The sequence below is a fragment of the Rousettus aegyptiacus genome, unplaced genomic scaffold (genome assembly GCF_014176215.1).
Source record: "Rousettus aegyptiacus isolate mRouAeg1 unplaced genomic scaffold, mRouAeg1.p scaffold_m13_p_11, whole genome shotgun sequence".
Classification (NCBI taxonomy): domain Eukaryota; kingdom Metazoa; phylum Chordata; class Mammalia; order Chiroptera; family Pteropodidae; genus Rousettus; species Rousettus aegyptiacus.
In genome coordinates this window covers 45,434,939-45,457,232 of record NW_023416286.1, presented here as the reverse complement: position 1 = coordinate 45,457,232, position 22,294 = coordinate 45,434,939, and the positions used below count along the sequence as shown (strand labels likewise).

The window sequence follows — 22,294 nt, the reverse complement described above, 5'->3', positions numbered from 1 at the left end:
AGCATACGAAAATATGCTCAGTCTCCATGGTAATGACAGGAATGAGACCAAACAACAAAAAGATATCCCTTTATACTTACTGGATTGGCAGAAAGCAGGAAGCTTATGATGCTGAGAGTCGATGGTGATGTAGCGACTGAGATGGGAGTCTGGATAGTGTGGATTCTAGAGAGCCATCTGGTGACACTTAATCAAATCAGGTAGATAGTCTCTTAGCTGTACTCAGCAGTTCCCCTCCAAAAGAGCCCACTGGCCCACAAGGGAACATGTATGAATATGTTCATTGCAGCATTGGTGTTGTGGCACGTTCAAATCTAAGACCCATGGAGCCAGTTGAGATTAATTATGAGCCTTTATTAGCTGGCCAGCGACTGACTCTCCCCACTAGAGAATCAGCCCCAAGCTTCCAGAGGAGGTAGCTTATAAATCCTAAAACTACATCTAACAAGCAAGCAGGTTTACAGAAGCAGAAGTTAGCCATTAGTATATCTTTGCACAGAATATCTCCTAGAACTACACCCTGGTTAAACATTAAGCAGATCATAGAAGCAGAAGTTGACTGTTATCGTCTAGTACAAAAATATATTGTTTCTGGGGGACTCTTAAATCTTATAGCAAATAGGGCCTGGTAGACAGTTCTGTTATCTGCATCCTGGCGGTGATGTGTTTTGTTTTTTTTTTTCTTGGGAGCTGGCGCTTGAAGATATCACTCCCTGTCTTGTCTTTGTGACTAGCTTACTGGAGAATTTTCCATTTTTACATTGGTTGTTATAGCGGGGATTTGGAGATAACCTAGGTGTCCATCACGGAGGGAATAGATGTACACTATGGGATACTTCACAGTAGGCAGAAGCAATGAACAAGATATGCTATAATTTGTTTGGAACTACTTCTATTATCTTGTTTTCTGATTTCAGTCAAAGCTAAGAGTAAAATGGTATATCGGCTGGGATGTTCTTGCCTGCAAATAATAACCTACTTTTTCTTAAACAACAAAAAAGTTATTATCTCATTACTAGATGCTATATTCTTGGCTATAAAATAAATTTTGACAAATTTTAAAAAACTGAAATCACATTAGATATGTTCCTTGACCATAACAAAATAAGACAAAAAAATAATAGAAAGATACTCCCTAAAAACTCAAAATATTAAATAACATAGATATAGCCTGTAGGTCAAATAAGTTTAAAAGGTAATTAGAAAATATTTTGAACTAAATGAAAATAAAAAGTCAACATAACAAAATTTATAGAATACACCTGAATTAGTTTATGGGAAATTTATAGCACTAAATGCTCATATTAAAAAAAAAAAAGAGAGAAGAAAAAAAGAAAGAAAGGTCTTATACTGTCTCAGTCAGTTCAAACTGCTGTAAAAAATTACCATAGATTGGGTGGTTTCAACAACAAATGTTTATTTCTTAGAGTTCTGAAGGATGTAAGTCTGAGATTAGGGTTCCAGTGCCCCACGATTGGGTTCTTGGTGAGGGCTCTCTTCCTGGTTATGTCCACACATGGCAGAGCGAGACCTTTGTCCACTAATTCCTAGTCTTCCTAGAGGGAACTACTTTCAATTCTTCTAGCTATGTCTTCATGTATTTCTATTCCTCATATTTCTAAATATTATAAAAAATATGCAAATTCCCATCTTAATATCATCAATTAACTTTTTACAACAAAACCTCAGTCATGAAAAAACAGATAACCTGAAATAGTCTAGTATCTATTGAATAAATTGAATTTGTATAAAATAAAAATTTTCTCATGAAGAAAACTTCAGACTCAAATGATTTCACTAACAAATTTTACCAAACATGCCAACATGTTTTCTGAGGCCAGCACTATGCCGATACCAAAACTAAATAAAGATCTTACAAGAAAACTACAGACCAGCATTTCTCATGAACATATAATACAAAACTATCCAGCAAAATATTAGCAAATTGAGCCCAGAAATATGTAAAAATGATAATATATCACAATCAAGTGGAGTTTATCCCAGGAATGCAAAACCATTTCAACATTTAAAAATTAGTCAATGTAATTTACCATATTAATAGACTAAAGAAGAAAATATTCATGTAATTCAAAATTTGCTGGATTATATAATTCAAGATTATGGTTTGATATAAACTTTTTAAAATAAATGTTGTCTTAAACTGGATGAACACTTTTAATTGACTACATAGGTTTTCTTCAGCCCAGGAAGTTTTTATTTTTGTCTTTCAAAGAATTGGTTAATTTTATCTAAGTTGTTGAATATATAGGGACATGTAATATTCCCTAATTAATATTTTAATGTCTGTAGGTTCTGTAGTAATAGTGGTATTTTGTGACTTCTCTCTTTTTTTGCTTAGTCAGTGTGGCTAGAGGTTTTTCAAGTTTTTAAAATCTTATTGTTACCGGAGAGTGGGGTCCTCTCCCAGTGCATTGTCCAGGTACTTGCTGTCTCGAACAAAGAATTGAGCAAGACACTGAAATATAGTAGAAAAGAAAAGTTTAATTAGAAAGGAAAGTATACTTCCAAACGTGCAAGTGAGACTGAGCAAGAAAAGAGTGGCTCAAAGGGACTGGTAACAAAGACTTTAGAGTTTTTATCCCTTTTTTGCTGTGGGTGATTACTTTTATTAGAGGAATGGGCTTCCTTGATTGACAACTAAGATCGATAGGACTCAGTGATTCATCATTTTGCTTTCTGCACATATTTGTTCCCAGAATTCAGTCTGTTATAATGATATTAATGAACTTCTGAGCATACACATCATATTACAATGATGATATAATGAGACTTAGGTGAGTTGAAGGTCGTTGGGGTCTTCATTGCGCAGGTGTGAGTGACTAGTTTAAACTGGTACCTAAATCTCTGCCTACAGGTTTCTTTGCGTGAGTTTAAAAAAATGTCTTCTGGGCAGATTAGGGCGGATGCTTCTAAAATAGGATGAACTCAGTATCTACAGACAGACCTGAAACCCCCTAACTAACTTTCCTGCCCACCTCTTTTCTAATAAACCCCCTCATTATTAGTATGGATGTTGAAAGACAGGAGGTCTCTTCTTCTGCATCTGCTTCCTGCTGAGAATAGGCCTACTTCTTGCCTTCAGGGGTTTAATGGAGCTCTTTCCTTCCTGCCTCAGTCAAGGTGGGGTTTAGAGTTTCCTGCTGAAGTGCCACTTTAGTCCCTAGACAAGAAAAAGAAGGTACAAATTCGTTATTTAAATCATACATCTGTTAATTTCTATTATTGATTTGCCTATTAAGTGAGTAAAGGGAAACAGGCTTGATTAATATATTTCTTAAAGAGTAAAAAGAAAGACCTTTGGCTTAAAGTCTGGCTTAACACTATTTCTGCTTAACAATGGGCTGATGACCCTTATCAATAGCCAGAGGATCTGAGTTGCCAGGGCAATTATTAGGATTTGAGGAAGGGGGCCTTTTTTTCCAAAGAAAGGAGGGAAGAAAACAACTAGGCTTACTAAAAAGATTAACTCTGCAAGAGATGTCCCATTTCATTCCCTGCTAAAAGATTAAGAATTTACAAGTGCTGTCCCATCTACTTATCAAGTAACCAGCTTTTGGTTTCACTGACTTTTGTTGTTTTTATTTTCAGTTTTATCGATCTCAGCTCTTATCATTTTTTATTTTCTTCTTACTGCTTGCTTTGAGTTTAATTAGCTTTTCTTTTTCTAGTTCCAGTGGAAGCTTGGATAATTTTGATTTATAGACTGAATATTTGTGTGTGCCCCACCCCAAATTCATATCTTGAAACCCTAACTCCCAATATGATGATATTTGGAGGTGATGCCTTTAGGAGGTGGTCAGGGTTAGATTAAAATTAAATAGAGCAATATATTTCATGGTTTGTCAAAGAAAATTAGAGAATGAGGCAATCAACTATGCAAAATGGAAGTCACAAAATGGAAGTTCAAGACCAAAAACTTATCGTTTTAACAGTACTTACTACTTGGGCATGGGTGTGTGTGGACATATGTTCTGGGGAGTGGGGTAGAGAGTCCCTCAGAGCTAAATTATGGGTTTATGCAGATCATTTTGTTATGGGTGGACAATTTTCCAGTAAGCCAGCATTAAGGATTTACTTCTGATTCTGTTAACCAGGGTGTGGTGATCTGCTCAGGGATGTGCTGGTGGCTATATAAACTGCCTTTTCTGGGATCTCAAGGCTGATCCGCTCTAACCCTGCGTGGTGGAGAGTCAGTTGCCGGCCGGCTAATAAAGGCTCACGATTCATCTCAATTGGCTCCGTGGGTCTTGGATTAGATTGCACCACAATAATTTTTCTAAAAATTCTTTAAGTCCTCATTGAGAACTCTTAGAAATTCATCTCACCACAGATATTGCCTTCTTTAAAACAGTCCCATATTTAGTTTGATTCGTTTCTTCTGACTCTTTGATGTCTAACCTTATACTCTTCAGAGTTGTAGAAAAAAACCTTCTCCTTCCACCATTCCTAGCACTATTTCAGATGATGCAGACCTCATCTGAGCATTGGGGAAATGAGTTGAAAATCACTCTGTTAGGTCAGTGGAGGTGGGGGGAGCCTGCCTGGAGCCTTCTCTCTCAGCTTGACATTGCAATCCGGCCCACCCTAAAGCCCAGGCGCCACCACCCTAATTCGGATGCTCAACAGACATTCCCCATTCTATACCCTACCCCAACATAACCCTATAAAAACTATGCCCTCCCGTCCCAGGGCATGACTCCTCTGCGCCCTCTCCTCTTCTAGCCAGTGAACCTCGCCCAGGAGCGCTCTCCCAATAAAGGCTTGCTTTTAAAACTTCTCCCGCATGTCACGCATTTACCTTACACACTCAAATTATGATATCACATCATGAATAAGAAGAGCTTCTTTGACCTTGACCTGGGCTGGAATTTCAGTTCTGCTCTTAAGAGCTGTGTAGCATTGAGTAATTTATTAACATCTATAAGCCTCAGTATTCCAGCTGTAAGATAAGAATAATAATAGTACTTACCAAAGCACTTAACATGTCAAAATAGAAGCATGTAAAAAGTATTAACATAATATTCAATGCATACTAGGCTTTAATTAATTTAAACTAAACAAAAATTAGAATTTTTATCAGATATAAAATAAGTTAGAAAGGGATCATCATGCAGCAAATAATCCTCTGCCCTATTCCTCACTGTTTCCTTTCCTCCCACGATAGTCATCACTTTTAGCTACATTCTATTTTCATTTGTTTTAGTGTGTGTGTTATGTCTGTTGGGTTTGCTCTGAGTCCTGGTATCCCTATGAATGAGTGATATCCACAATGTCTTGTCCTGAATAGCCCTGTTCAGCTCCTGTAGACTCATGCCTATGGCTTTTTTTTTGTGGAGTCTATCCATCTCATATTTGGTCTTCCTCTCTTCCTTCTGCCTTCTTTTTTTCCCAACGGTATAATCTTTTCTTTAAAACCCTGACTTCTCATGATGGGCCTGAAGTAGGGCAACTTCAGTTTTGTCATTTTTGCCTCCTATTCTAGTAGTTAGCACCACATATATAAGTTATAAATTTATACCACTATGGATTTATCAACTTTAAATGTTCCCTATTCACTTCCTGCTATGCTATTTAAGAATTTAGCTCCCCGACACTGTTTCCCAAGTCCCCATTTTGTATCATGTTAGTAACTCAGCTCATTCTCTCCATCTCAACCTTTCTGAGCTAAACCTTTATTTTAAAACATCACATTTATAGTATGCTTTGCGACCATAACAAATTTTTCTGCTATTTGTCTATACGCTGATTCTAAATATTAAAAACAATGAATGGCATTTACATTATTATGATTGTAAAAATTGTTCATTGAATAGTCAAATAGTTTCTAAAAACACAATGCTTTTTCCCTGAGGACTCGCACCACTCAAATATGCATGGTCCTAACATAACATTCAAGCACGTCACCTTTCAGCTTGCCTGGCATTGGGAAAATACCTTTCTTATACTTTTTTTCTGGAGTTTTTCATTACTTTTTGTTGTTATTGTAAGAAGGAACATAGCGTTAACATAATATGTCTTCTTGACCATAACCCTTCTGTCTTCCAGGTTCTCGTGCATGTTCTCCGTTGCTCGAAAACTATTCCGTTTTTCTTTTTGAAACTCCAGGTTTTTGAACTTAGACCGTGGTTTTCTGATACAGCTTTTTGTTTTTCCTGGAGTTTCTGGTTAGCTTCTTGGATCCAGTGCCTTTATTATACCTTTATTTATTTATTTTTCTGAGCGCACGGTCATTCTATTTTGGTCTAACTAAACAGTCGTACCACTTTTCTTCCAGGGACCTTCCCTCCAGAGCCCCCATGCTCTGATCTGGACCTGCTCATTCTGAGACTGCCACACGGCTGTCATCATGGCGCTTCCTTACTCCCCTGGCTCGTATCCTCTCTTTCTTAGGTTCTCCTCCTCATTTTACCCGAAAACCTTCCCATGTGCTTCCAGAAAAGGGGCAGATAGGAAGTAAATTTTCTGTAGATCTGCCTGTCTGAAAGTGCCTTTATTCTGCCTTCATTCTGGAAGAATGTCTTCTAGACTTCTTCCTTTCTATTCAGCTCTTTTGAGGCTTTTAGAATTTTTTAATGCCTGGCGTTCTCAAATTTCACAGTGACATTTCCTGGTATGGCTCTTTTTTTCACTCATCTTTGTAGACATCCTACAATCTCTTTCTCTACAACTTATGGAATGCATGTTATTATTATTTTTTTTTATAAACTCATCTCTTCTGTTTTCTTGCTTCTTTTATTGTGGAATACTTATTAGTTGTATGTTGGACCTCCTAATCAAGCCTCTGTGTCTCTTATTTTTTGGTTCTGTTTTCTGTAAGTTTGTCATTGGTTTAATTTCTGAATGATTAATTTTATCTTCCTACCCTTCTGTCAAATTTGTGATTTCAGTGACATTTTTCTTTTTCTTTATTTTATTTCCATGAGCCCTTTCTATTTTTGACTACTTCTTTTCCACAGAATCCTATCTTTGTTTCATGGATATATTCATTCCTCTACGGTGGTACTAATTATATTATTTAAAGTGTTACATCTGTTTTATTAATTAAAGTATTTTATTCCGTTTCATTAGTCTCTTCTAGGGGCAGTTTTTCTCTTTGTTTACTTGTCCTTTTTGTTCCATTTTGTAGGTTTGATGTTCTTTGGGTGTCTGTTTCTATTTGAAAATAAGAAAATTGAAAGATTGATAGAGAGTACTGGGTACAAAGGAGGGAGTTGTCATCTGGGCATGCTTTGCTTTGGACTTGGCAGACAGGCAGGGGAGAGGCATCATTAGGCAGAGTGCTGAAAAGAGATGGTTTTGCCTGAATCATCAATACCATGCTGGCTACTTCAGTTCTCCCTGGAGGGTTCTTTTGATTCCCTCAGAAAATATGGTTTTTCTTTGCTTGAGGATTAAACTGGCTACAAGACACTTTGAATAGGGAAGTGGGGGAGGGTTATGGAGTCAGGATTGATTTTAATGTACAGGTCTTTAACAAAGCCTCCTGAGTTCAGCCCCACTTCATTCAATGTTTGCAGTACAGTCCCACTCAATAGTCCAGGCTTCCTGGGGTCTACTTCATCAGTTGACCCCCTTCTACACACTTTTTGTTTTACAGAAATTTGTTGAATTCCCCTATTTGTTGATGACGGCTTCCTATTCTTTATTGTCGGAGTTTTAAAAATATTTGTTAACAGAATTTATAAATTTATGTACTCAGTCTGCGACCGAAAATTTTCCATTTCCTTTAGTAATCAAGAATTAATTTCATTGTTGCTTCTCAGAAAGAAATGGAAAGGATGTTCTGAACCGCAGGCAATTTTGATGGCAAGAATAACTAGAGGGGAGGAAATTCATGGATGATGATAATATTTCTCTTCTCCTGATCCCCAGAAAGGCCCCTTAAAGGATCAGGACAGGCAAACTATCAACTGTCTCCAAGCCACTTTAGATGTATTTGGTTTCTTTTCTTCCATATGTAGGCTTGAATTTGGTACTAATATTTTCTTTAATAAATGCTTTTTATATACTATATATCATTTTATGTATCATTTTATTTAATCCAAGCCACACTCAAATTAGATATTATTACCTTTGTTTTATAAATAGAGACTCAGTGAGGTTAAGTATTATATCCAAGTTCACACAGCTTATAAGAAGTAGATCTAAAATTTCAACCAAGACTGTTTCCCATAACTTTTCTCTTTCCGCTATAGTGGAGAAAAGTATATGAGTGCATAATTATTCATCTTCTCTTTCCTTCCCCCTCCCCTTCCCCACTCCCAAAGTCTGAGGTAGTAATGATGTAGTAGAAAATCTACAGATTTAGGAGTCAGAAAATTTGAATTTTAGTTTTGCCTCTGCCACCTTTGGTGATGTTACCTTAGATCAATCGCTAAACTTTTCTGATGCTTAGTTTCTCCACCTGTATATCAAAATATAATAAAAATCATCTGTGTCTTAACCACAGGTTGCAGGAGAATCACACAAGAACGTGTGAATTAAAAGGCTCTGCAGGTAATCATAGCAATAGCTCACACCTGTATAGTCCTTTATAATTTGCTAAGAACATTGTGAAATAATGCCTGTTTTATAAATGAAAACTGTGGCTAAGAGTGGTTTGAATAATATACCTCATACTTTGCAGAATTGGAACAGAAACCCAGCTCTTATTACTTCAAATTCCATTATTTTCCCACTTAAAAATGCTGCCTTCTTATTACAAGATTCCTTAATTTTTAAGCAATTAACAATAGAATTTATTCACAGAGCTTACTAATTTAAAATTATATTTTTGTAGTCACAATTCTATTTACGTGCTACTTTCCAGGAGCTCACCTATTGCACTAAGTAGAGTACAGTTGTGTTAATTATTTATTATTCATCTATTACTTTAACATAATAAATCGTGTTATAGTAGCCAAAAAGTATGAAGCAATTCTTTAAACATGTTTCATTTAAGACCACTAAGGAGATTAGGCCTAACAGAATATGGCACATATCATAATCCCTGGCATAGGTGCATACCATTTCTAGTAGATGAATGATATTTTCAATAAAATAAAGAAATGAAGAGCTAACCTGCATCCTAAGTATTAAAAAAAAAAAAATTCTAGCAAGAAGCATAATGATTACATGGTTCTTTGGATTTAGACCACATCACTGCCAGATGAGAATTAAGTCCTCCCAAATAAGTCTCTGTGAAGTCCTACTGGAGAAGATATTCTGCCCAGAGTCTGTCTAGATTGTGCCTTGGTCTCAATACAGCCTTTTCAGGGATGAATGAAAAAACGAGCCATTAAGACTAGGACACGGGGTACAAAAGAAAACGCGACAGACTGGAGCTGAGGAAAAGAAAAAAAAACAAGGAGAGAGGCAGAGGGAAAAAGCAGTTAGAAAACCAGAAGCAAGTAAGAAAAAGCACTTTGTGTATTCTCAGCATTGGCATTGCCCTGAGATGGGTAGATGTACAGGAAAGAGAAAGGGATGCTAATTAACATTCAGGTTACAGAAGCCAAAATGAACAGTTTCTAAAAGTTGAGATAATTAACTCTGCACATACAAAGAGAGGCTAACAAGCATTTATTGACCATCTGCTTTGTTGGATTGGTGAGTTTCATGCCTTCAATATCACGGGTTCTCTGTAGGTTACCTCATCGCATGGAATCTGAGTTGGCCAGGCCAGACCTGCCCACACTCCTCAGGGTGAGGGACGGCTGCTTTGCCCATCGGCTGAGGCAGCAGTGACATCATTTACCAGCTGGACCGACCAATTAATTTCGCAGGAGAAACTAGGTTCAGCTTAAAGGTTTGCAATTCCATTTCACCTCTACCTAAAACAAATGTTAAATTCAGCTAAATTAAAATTCAGAATTTAGTTGGAAAAATGGTAAATTATGAGGGTACAATCTCATGGTAGAAACCATAGAAAATATAAAACACATTTTGAAAAATCATTCATAATCCCAGAAACTCAGTGTAGCTACATTCTTTAAAAAGTAATTTATGTATAACTATGCTCTAAATTTTCATAATAGTTGTGTAAAAATGAACTGTCTGAAATCAAAAGCTGCCAAGACTTCACCTTCCAGATAGGAATAAAAGATAATGACTCTATTCTTAAATCTCCGTGTATGTTTCTTTTAAAAAGTAACACTTTCAATATTTAGACTCCAGAATTCTAAACAATACAATTAAAAAATCATAAACAAGCTGCTGCATGGGAAAAAGAAACCTATGAATGTTAATTTAAATTTGTTGTGCTTAATTCTTTTGTAAATCTACTCTGCTATTCTTACATAGTAATGGCTTGTGGCTGTACACTATTTGGTATTGTTTTACTCGCTGTATGTTATTTAGATATACATGCCCCTGAACTCATTTTCTAAGCTGCCATTTTCCTCTCCCTCTATTTTGAACTCCACACTGCCATCAGTTTTGTTCTGGCTCTGTCACTGACCTGCTTAGAATCTTGTTTCGGTTCTCCGTTGTCTTTAGAATCACACAAAGAACCCTTCCAAGCTGGCCTCTCCACTTTGTTTCCTCCTGCACTGGATGCAGAGTGTTAATGCAGATTTTAATGAGTGCTGGATAGAGCAGTACTCCCATACCAGAGCCTATAGCCCCACAGCCCCTGCTCATATTTTGAGCTATCCAGCTTGTTGATTTTGCTGGTCTAACTGGTATAAATGATTATGGATGAATGATGCGTGAAGTTTTTGGTTTTCTCCTCTGATAATTGCTTCTTCTCTATGCTTGTCCATCTTCTATTGGAGCACCCATCATTTTTTCCTACTGATTTGAATTAGATCCTTCTCAGTTTTAGATATTGCAAAAATCTTCTCTAGGGTCTATCAAAACTTTATCCATAGTTTCCTTCATTGAAGAGAGATTCCTAACTTTGATATAAGTATATTAACACTTTTTTTGTTTGACTGTGCTTTGATACAAGAGTTTTAATACTCTTGTTTCAAGATTGTCCTATTATAATCTCCTCTGTAAAATCAATCATCACCAGGATATCAGATCCTGAAAGACTTCATTTATACCTCTTTTATTTTGTCCTCTATAAAGAATTTCTTTAGATGTTCTGTCATGTTTTCTGAAGTCTGACCTTCTTAAGGGTAGGGACTGGCCATTATTCAACCTTGAATCCTCAGCACAGACTGACTCATGGTATTGCAGTGTTAGTGGAATGAATGAATCAATGAGTCATTTTATTGGTTATGTCCTTGTCTAGGTTGAATTTTAGTAAGTCATTTTCTTTTACCCCTGCAGTGCCTGAGCAGAGATTCTTCCACCACCAACACGCCCATGGTCTCTTCTGCCCATAGTTATTTGGAATTGGTGGTTAGATAGAATGAGTCCTTTAGCATCAGATGCTGGCCCCAAGATATTTGGAAACATAAGGCAGCCATTCAGAGGCACATATGCTGATCATCAAGAAGTGAGAGGTGGTCTACAGAGAAAAGAGAGCTCATGGGGGCAAGATGAGAGACCAGGTTTTCCTTGATTCTTGACAGATTTTCTGCTTCCTCTCTCTCAAGCTTTAGATATCATAAGGTACCTCTATATTCCTTTATCTAGGCTTTCTCTAGATAAGTAAAGTATTCCAAAAATATCTATTCATATGTTTTCTCCAAAGTGACAGAATAATTACAATTTTCACATCTTTAATTAGTGATAATAGTAACTTGTTCAATTAATATTATAGCTGAAGCATCTTTTTTATTCTTTTAATAGCTACACAAAAGTGGACTCATGTTCAACTTGTCACCCACTGATTGTCTACACTTTTTATTCTTTAAGTGAGCACTACAATGCTTACGGTGACTGAAATCATGAGGCATTGTAATCTGATTCACCTTTTTAAATTAATGATGTTGATTATGTACATTATCATATAAACTGTTACCATCTCAGATGGCATTAACTGTACTTTATTAGAATTTAGCATCCAAAATTTTTCACATGAAAATGGAAATCTCTGATAGCAGTTTGGTGCCTTGGTTAGAAGGACCTCAAAACAGGTAGAAAGCAAGCTCACTCATGTATTAGCCTGTTAGTTCTATTTTATGTCTTTTAAAAACATAATAAAACCTCACTAAATCAGTCTTCTAAGATTTCATCTTTGTTCATACCGTAACTGGATTGAGTAAATTTTTTTTTATTTAAAAATTTTAATAAAACAAAGACACCAAAACCCACATAAAACATGTATACAGCTTGATGAGTGATTAAAAGGCAGACACACTCTTGTAATAAACACCCAGATCAAGAAATAGAACTTCGCCACTCGCTCCAGAAGCTGCTACCCGGGCCCCATCACAATCACAACCCCCTTGCGGTTAATTTTTAATTATACAAATGACAAAAGGTTTAGGTAAACAATAGTGCAAATAATCTCAAAGAGATGTTTATATATATCAGACTACTTTATAGCACTTAAAATAATTTTTAAATTCTATTTGCATAATATTGGAATAATCACTACTCACCATAGTATATTGCATACTCTCTTTTTATAGATAGATTAGATAGGTAGGTAGATAGATAAATAGATAGACATGTATATAATTCTGGTATATTACCCTCGCTGCACCTTGCAAGGTGTTAATTTACCAGATGAGAAAGCCAAATATCAAAGATAAAGAAATTTGCTCAAGGGACAAAGCTAGGATTGAAATCAAGCAGACTTGTCTAACACTCCTTTCCAGTATATCCTGCTATTATAATTCTAAATGGTTCTTATTTGCTAATTAAAGCAGATTTGCCATAATTTATGCACATAATTCTGTATGATATGTTCTATAGTTCTGTTATTGTATGTTATTAAAAGTAAAAAACTTTATTATTTTTTAAATTATATAATACAAATATTTCACACCTGAGAATGGTATTTTTTTCTTGGGTTATCTTAGCAATGCTTCACTTTACTTTTAGTATAAATCACATAGATTGGCTCAAAGAGAGTATACAATAATAACAACTTATGGATACATATTCTGTGGGACACTATGTTAAGCAGTTAACATGGGGAATTTCATTTAACCTTGAAAATAAAACTTTGAGGTGGGAGTTACTATCTCCGTTTTATAGATGAGGGCACAGAGCGCTGCTGGTAAGGAAAAGAGCTGGGATGGAAACGAGGTCTTTCTCTGGCCACAGTTCGCAGTGCTAGCTAGCCCCTCTGACACATGCCCACAGAATACACCTACTGACTTCCACATCCACTGGGTCACTGATGACATCTGAACTGCAGAAGTCTTTTTTAACTTGGATATTCTTGAGTCATTGAACTGAAACTGTAGCAAAAAGAGATACTAGACGAAGCAAATGAACAAACCCCAAATTTTGTATGTGCTCCTAAGACTATTTATGTTTCTTGGCTTTCTTTCTCTGATTTATAATGTGTCAAGATAAGTACTGTGGAGGAAAAGCTAGATTCCATTTAATCATCAATAGAAAGCCCTGGTGGCTGCAGTTGCTGGGACTTAACAAAGAGGATACACAGGAGAAGAAGCACTGAAACTTTCCTGTTACATTTATTAATTACTGTGGATATTTTTTAAAATGTCAGAGAGTGTTATGGTAAGTGGCAATGAAAGAATAACTTTTTCAATATGAACTGAAGTTATTTTAAATTTAGTTTGTGTTGCAATTTACGTAAACCTGCCTATCACTGTACAAGGGCTTGTCTTCTTTTGTTTTCAAAGTCATAGTTAAATGACAACCAAATATGTTAAGTGGCTTTAGTGAACTCGGTAGTCTTTGCGTGCCCAGACTTGTCTGGTATTAAGTGTACAAAACAGACATGTGATTTATAAACTATGGAGTAATCAAATGAATCCATAGGAAAAAAATCCTCTATATTTGAGTGTTTGGCAATTAAACTTTAAAAATATAAGAAAAACTTAGATTTGCTCGCCTTTTCTTTATCTCAATGAAACTTGAATAAGGCTGATAAATTAGGCAAGCCACATATTTCCCAGCAATAATGTCTACGTTATTTCCTACTGGAAACAACTTGAACTTCCAAACCATTTTTTTTCTATTATGAGAACCCACAGAATCATTGTGGAAAGGATCTCAAGAGATAACATAATTCTGTTTTTTAACATTGAGTCTCTCCCCTAATTTCTCTGTGCCCATATTTCCACCCAAAAAATGGAGATATAATTGTTACTTGAAAGATGACACAAATGACTTAAGGTTTTTAAAAATGTAGTCACAGTGAGTGATACCTTACTATATGTTCATAGATGGCAATTTTGTTTAGATGACTTGATTTGTGTAATTTACAAGTTTTCGTTAGTTAGCTGTTTTTCCTGAGACTGCAGAGAAAGCTAAAGAATACTCTAGTTGCCTAGAGAATTAGAGACTCCATTTATGTCTGATTTTTCCCTTTAGAACTCTTAAATATATAAATTGGTTTTACAGTAAAATAATATTAAACTACAACATCACCAAGCATCATTACATTTCCTTCCAAGGGGCTCAGGTGGTATGTCATTCAGAATCTGACCATCCCTGGGGTACAAGCAGTCTTATTCCCATTTAATATATGAAAAAATTGAGGCCTAGTAAGATTAATGATATACTCAAGTTCCAAATGATACAGCACAGATAGAAACATACTGGAACTCAGATTTCAAATTCTATATTCTATTAACTAAACCATTAACTAGTTCATTTTTTATCTATATTGGTGCTTTCAAGATTGTCCTGAAACATACAGAAATGTCACCTTTGATTGTATTAAATGTGACTTTATAAAAACTAAACCAAATTCGAATTTTATTTAATGGCTTAGGAGAAGATGAACTACATCTTTTTGATTGGCAAAAAATGACAAGTTATAATAGAGTTCAAGAGAAAAAAGATTATTTGGATCATAAAGTGACTTTCCTCCATTCAGAGTTGTTTCAAGCTAAATTTATTCTCAAACAGCTTGAAAAAGCAAACGACAAGCTTCAGGCAAAACGATCAGCTAGTGGAACTGCAAATGTCTACATTTGTCACATGTTGGTTAATACATTCAGTTCAGATTTCTCTATAGCTAAATTAAGGACTAGTGTTTCTAAAAATTTTATAATCCTTTTGGAGCATACTAGATTTGCTAGGGTCCTTTTATACACACACACACACATATGTATATATACATATATACACACACACACATACATATGTATACACACACACACACACAAAGAAAGAGTACATTTTACAAGTATTAACTTAGCATAAGTGAGAATTGTTGTTAATTCTATTTCACCATGGCAATGGGCCACAGGCCATTAAGTAGGGCACCTAAGAAGTAGACAAAATATCCAGAACCTTAAGTAAAGTTAGAATGCAACTAAATGAGGAAATTTTGAGTAATTAAGTTTTCAACCATTTTTATAACTTGTAGATAAATGATATCTGTCCTTTGAATTGGCGATGCTAAAGCCCAATCTCCAGTCCTTGCAGAATACATCACAGATCTTGAAGATGAAAAGAGAAAGCCAACTCTGATGATCAAAAATCTCAAGGAAGAAAGGGAGCAACTCCTTTCTCAAAAAGATTTGCTAATAAAAGCCTTGACAGCCTCAAAAGAGTGCACATATAGTTTGTTTACAATTAGCCAGGCCAGCCATTCCCTCCCATGTTCTAGACTATTGACATATTTCCTCAAAGTTGGTTTGCAATCAACATTTTATTGATTGATGTTTTGCTGATATACAAGACAGTAATGACATCTTATATTTTGCTTAAGAATTATAAATAATGAAAGGTAGTTCCTTAAATAAATTCAGAATGTGATGCTACAATAATTTGCTAAATCTGAATGTAACGATGGAGAAATTAATTTGTAAAAGCAATCACTTGTACCAACTATTCTTTTATTTTTTATTTTTTAATTTTCATTTACAATTGACATTCAATATTATTTTATCCTACTTTCAAGTGTACAGCATAGTGGTTAGACATTTATATAATTTATAAAGTAATCCACCCTATCCACCGCCGCCCCCCCGCCCCCGCCTACCCGCAATCCCTCGATTAGTCTAGTTCCCACCTGGCACTATAGTTATTGACTATGTTCCTTATGCTGTACTTTATATGCCCTCAACTATTTTGTGCTACCAATTTATTACTTCTTAATCCCTTCACCTTTTTCACCTATTCCCCAAGCCCCCTCCCATCTGGCAACCGTCAGTTTGTTCTCCATATCCATGAGTGTGTTTCTATTTTATTTATTTGTTTACTTTATTCTTTAGATTCCACATATCCAATTGTCTATTGATGGGCACTTAGGCTGCCTCCATATCTTGGCTATTGTAAATAATGCTGCAATGAATATAGGGGTGCATATATCTTTTTGAATCAGTGTTTTGGATTTCTTTGATAAATACCCAGAAGTGGAATTGCTGGTTCATAAGGTAGTCCATGACTACTCTTTTAAAAAATGGAATTGGTGCACTCAAGTTTGCTTGAATACCAAGTGTCAAATTTGTAGATTACCTGCAACCTCTTTCCAGGCCCCAGGCAAATTTCTTCGCTTCAGAATTCAAATAGCTTTGCCTTTGCTGGCAATCATCATTAGATGTAATGAGTTTAAGAAATTGCAAATGATTAAAATATTGATATAGCAAAACTAATTTGGAAAGGCAAGCATATAACAACATGAAGAAAAATTAACATTTTTGGACTATTTGCTTTTTGGGTTTTCCTTTGCAACCACTTTCCTTGATATAATGAGTTGGGATTTGTTAAAAAAAATTTTTGAAGAATAATTATATGTACATTTAAAAAATATACCTTAAAATATGTAGTATACTGTGCTCTGGAATATTTTTTGGGAAAAAGTCATCCTCTATTTTCTCCCCACTTTTTGAAGGGTATTAATATGATACCGTCTACAAGGCAAGGAACTGAGGTTTCCTGCCAAAGCTATGTGAGGGAGTCATCTTGAAAGCAGCTCCTCCAGCTGACAGATGACATCTTTACTGCAACCTCCTGAGAGACCCTGAGCCACCCAGCTACACTGCTCTTGATTTCTCCAGCTGTGAAATGTTCATTGTTTTAAGCCACTAAAAAAATAATTAAATTAAATATAATATGGTAACCACTTTCATAAAGTATACTGGACAGCCAGCAAAAGCTCCAAGAATTGTAGAATTACTGTAGCTCTCTGTTTCAGTGGGGGAAAGGAGAAAGGAATGAAACTAGCAAAATAGCTTAATTTCATAGGTCTGACTGCTTTCTGGGATAGTACAACACTGAATTCAACCTGATTTAATTTGCTAAACATCTAGTAATTGCAAGGTACTACAATAAATAAAAAACTTAACACCAGACAAAAAGAAATCAATCATTATTACTCGTGTGTGTTTTTAAAAATACCAGTCCTAAGTCCAAAATGCATTAATAAATATGGTATGTTATTTACTATATGTTTTTCAGAAATCACTTTTTTATATACGTGCATTTGTACCACTCTGTTTTTCCCTGGAGACATTTCTTTCCATCTAATATTCACATTTCCCAACACTGCAAAAGTTTCAAGACTTCATCATTCACATTGTTCACTTTTACTTATTTGTAAAATGGTAACCAAAAGACGATTATCTGTTATTGTCTACCTTCCTACCTCACAGAGACAATAAAAGCAGAGCTCGCTGTGCCCTGTTTAAAACAGATATAAAACTATAGAATCACTCTTATTTTTTAGGCGTTCCAATGCATTTAATAATTTTTATGGGGCAGAGGTGACATTCTGATTGCTAATGTAAACTCAGATGGTACAGAAAGGAAGAATTGGAAGTGGTAGCCGAAAGATTAGATGTTTAGTTAATTGCTTACCTGATATGATTTCAGAGGCCATTAAGATGCTCTTATCTGAAAATTTAATATCTTTCCAAGTAAAGGTTCTCTCTGTTAAAATGTAGAACAAACACCCTGTGAGAAGTAACACTTGAATTGTTATCAGTCATTTATACTTTTGTGGAAGTGTGTTTTAGATTCTTTCTTGGACGTAGATTTTTATAGAGAACAGAATGATACTGGATACTGCGGGATGAAGGACAGAAGAAGGAGGCATAATGTTGTCTAAACACCTTCAGACACCCTGCCTGTTTTTTAGTTTTGCCAACGACTGGTATGATACAAAAAAAAAAAGAATCTGTTTTACTAAGAAATTGATTTAGATACTTTTTCTGTAACTTTAAAAACATAATTTCAAGTTTATGGAAAAGTTATTATAGTATGAGAAACTCCTATACGGTCTTTATCTCCATTTGGTAAAAGTCCCTACTCACTCTGTCATTGTCTCTCTCCACCTGGTCATTCATTATGCCTACAGTTTGTTTAGATTTGAATTTCTATTTGCTATTTTTTTTTTTTTGCCCAAAGAACTTCCTTTAGTATTTCTTGTATAACAGATCTGCTACTGATAAAGCCTTTCAATTATCATTAATCTGAAAGTATTTCATTTATCGAACATATTTGTAATAAACATTTTAAAGTCCTTGTCTGCTAATTCAACATCTAGATCATCTTGGAATCAATTTATATCAACTTTTTTTTCTCTTGATTATGGACCACATTTCCTCATTTCTTCTTTTGACTATGAATCTTACTTTCCTGTTTTTTCCGTTCATCTATTTTCTGATCATATATTGGACATTGTTATGATGTGGTATTAAGATTCTAGATTCTGTAGTCTTTCTCTGAAAAGTGTTGATTTTTGTTCTAACAGACAATTAATTGGCAGGACTCAAACTCTATCTTCTATGGTAGGCAGCAGCTGAAAATTCTGCCTAGTTCTTTCATCTTTTCGGCTACTTTTTTTCCCCCTGACAAATTCCTAAGAGTCTCTGTAGATTCACAGTTCAAGGATCAGCCTTGGCGTTGGCAGAATTTATATGCATTTTTAGGGGTTCCCCACCTGTGATGTTTTTCCTCACTTCTCAGTCTCTGTAGAGCAGTGAACACTGTCCTGTTCCTCGAACCAATTTCACTGTAGCTTTCTCCTTGAGTTCTAGCTACTCTTAATTGGCGGACAGAGAAATATCTTCAAAGAACCATATAAACACAAATCTCAACCAGTGCAGCCTCCTCTCTCAAGGGTCCTCCTCCTTCTGGTTTGTCTGCTTATGGTTACCTTCAAATAGCTGTTTTTTATGTTTTGTTCTGAAATCATAATCACCTGTAAAAGTGTTTGTCTGACATGATAACTGTTTTATTACCAGGAGCAGAACCCACAAGTATTTTTTTAAAACATAAAAAACATTGATTCTAAAAATTATTACTAGTAAATTAATTAAATCAATAAGTATTTACCAAGGATTTACTTTGGGCTAGTTACTATGCTAATACTAGTTACTAGAACACCTTTCAGATGTAAGACTATTAGATTTTAGTCAACTTAAATGGACCTGGATTTTAAACCTCAAAATTAAATGTTATCTAGAGATGCTTGCAATCCCTTCCAAAAAAAAAAAAAATTTATATATATATATACACACAATAAACATATTTACCTGTTCTGTCATAAATGCTTCTTATTTATGTGGAGCATTTTTTTTCCCAAAAAACTCAAGATTTCTGAGGCCAGAAGCATTTGCAGTTATGTTTAACAACACCAACAGTTGGTTGCAGTGAAAAAAATCCCCAACTTTCTTCAGCTACTTTGAAATGTCAAAATATTTTTAATTCCCTATGATGAAGCTACTCTTTCAAGAAATTCTGAACCTAAAAACATAAAAAATAAAAGAAGTGAACAATACAATCTTCTTTTGGTATTAAATTTGAGGCTGAACTATTACTAATGAACATGGACTGTTAAGTGGCCTCCCCTTATATTTATCCCATCTTCCTACCTAGAATGTGGATTGTTGTTAATCTACATAAACAGCTTTATTTTCACTGTAGCTAAATAAAATAAAGGTAGAAAACTCCATCAGTTACAGAATCCAATGCTAAATGGCATTCATTCATTTCGGGGTGAGAGGTCAACGATAGGAGAAACATGACCTACTACTGAAAAGTTCCCAGGTGTGCTACAGAAGTTAGTAGGGTTTACCACCTTAATTCTCAGCTTACTTTCTTATCCTTACTTTTAAATCCTCATTCAAGACCTGTCTCACTCATATAGACTTACAGAAGATTGAAGAGGGACAAGAAGAGGTGGGAAATTTTTCTTGCTTTATAGTTTTATGTAAGTTTGGCTCTGGCTTTTTATTAAGGAATCAAGTGGGGAAAAGATTAAGACTAAGCTCCAATCTCTATGATCTTATTTTGCATACAAGTTAGAGGTATGCAAATAATTGCCCTTATTTCCATTTAGTTCTCCAGTACCTATTTCTATTCCTATTCCAAGTATTAGAACGGAATATCCTATAGATCACATATGGCTAGCACACAAGAGTACATATTTTATAACTATTTTTTGTTACTTCGTTTCATAGAATATACTTTTGTCCCTTCTCTTTGTATTTTCTAAGATACATTTGTTCTTAATATCTGAATTTCTATTACCGCTACTTTATGTTATTGCTCGTCGATACTGAAAATATTTCTGACATACACCAATTTTACCATAGACTCTGCATTTCATTTTCTGATGAATCATATAAATAATTCCACCTGAAACAGTGTGGGGTCAATAGCAAACATCTGTGCCCTTTAGAAGCCAACTTCTTCCCTTAGTGCATCAGCTAAACGTCAATTATTTAACACAAGCTGTGCAGCAAGAGGCTGACTGTTGCTTACTGCTGAATAGCTTATGCATTAAAAAAAAGAAGAGGAAAAGGAGAACATGAGTGTTAGTTACCAGTTTATTAGTCATTCCATTTTTCTTCCAAAGAAAATAGTTTCATCGAATCCTTGGTGGACTGGGTATTTGGGAGGCAGAAGCAGAACAATCAGCTGGTGTCGCTTTGAAGTGTGGCTGCAGGATTCCACTCCTTTCCCGGATCAGCTGATGAAGCAAAGAAACTTCAAAGGCAGATCTGCTATTATTCCTGCCAGTGGGGGTGAGTGATTCCCATCAGTTAGCTTTAGAGAAAAAAATGAGGAATTCATCCTTTCTTATTTGCCAAGGTTTGATGTTCACCAAATGATTTACCCGTTTTTAGTTATGACTATCTATCTAGTGGATACGAATAAAAAGTCTGTTTCATTGATTTATAATTTTTATGTACACTAATTTTACAGATCATCTGATACCCAGTTTTTGTAATTTGTCCAGATTGTGCCACACATCAGTGACAGCAAATAAACTGCTCTGCTCCTGATTACATTCTCTGCTCATGGAAATATACAGTGGTTCTCCTACGAGCAAAGTAAAGTTTAAGATTATCTCCTTGCTATGTTATCTCCAGCCTGCAACTGTCACTGTTTACAATCCTTTTAGTTATTCATAGTTTTTCATTCTATATGTAGGTCATACATTCACTCATTTGTAAGTTACGAATGAATTATTGCATTTGGTCAATAATTTACCTTGTAAAATATATACATTTTTAGTGATATAATTAAAATTTAAAAGGGTTAAAGAAGGACAAATTAGTAGTTGATAGATGGTCATAGGGATGGGAAGCATGGCATAGTGAATGCAGTTAGCATTAATGTGATGGCTAGGTGGAGAGCCAGAGGAGAGAAAGAGCAGTGAGGGGGATCATTTTATAAACTATATAAATGTCTAACCAATGTACTGTATACTCAAAACTAATAATAAAATAAAATTAAAAAAACAAATAAAGTAAATGCAATTTCCCTGAATGATTTTATTTGGTCTAAAGCTTTTCATTTAAAATTTATATTCTTCTACTTCACAATTATAAAGGGAAAAGAAAATATGTTTAAACATTAACTCTAAATCTTAAAATTAAGACTAGCTTTGATTCAAAAACTAATTCCTGGCCAGTTACATGGACAGTTAAACTTCCCTGCCACTACCTCCAATCAGATTTTATTTAAATAAATATGAAAAGTTAGGTAAAAACATTTTCAATGTACAGTACAAAATGGTACAATATGAGAGTCTTCAGGGAAGCTTATTATGCTAAAAAAAGCATAAGAAACCAGACAGTTATATTAAACACTGATAGTCATATGACCAAAAAGCAAGTTGCTAGCACCAGTATGGAGGTGCCCTCTTATTCAGCGGCATGGCCTCAGTATGGCCTAAAAAAGACTTGTAGAAATGAAACCGTGGGATTAAAACAATTCCATTCATAGAAAGCTTCCACGATTAGTAGATGGTTATGCTTCATGATGCAGAAAAGACAATGTACTGTACAAGTTC

The 22,294-nt window shown here is 35.2% G+C and overlaps 1 long non-coding RNA gene across 3 annotated transcripts; it reads right to left on the bottom strand.

Annotated features, from left to right (window-relative positions):
• Positions 1–673: 673 nt before the first annotated feature.
• LOC107501362 lies at positions 674–21,599 on the bottom strand. Of its 3 annotated transcripts, none has more exons than XR_004953365.1 (5): positions 20,819–21,599; positions 19,527–19,737; positions 17,848–17,919; positions 4,820–9,833; positions 674–3,181 (listed from the first exon to the last, which is right to left on the bottom strand). It is a non-coding gene; the product is annotated as an uncharacterized LOC107501362 (long non-coding RNA). The 3 variants fall into 3 exon arrangements; XR_001594733.2 differs by lacking the exon at positions 674–3,181 and having other exon boundaries at positions 3,323–4,960; positions 9,653–9,833; XR_001594732.2 differs by lacking the exon at positions 674–3,181 and having other exon boundaries at positions 3,323–9,833.
• Positions 21,600–22,294: the final 695 nt, after the last annotated feature.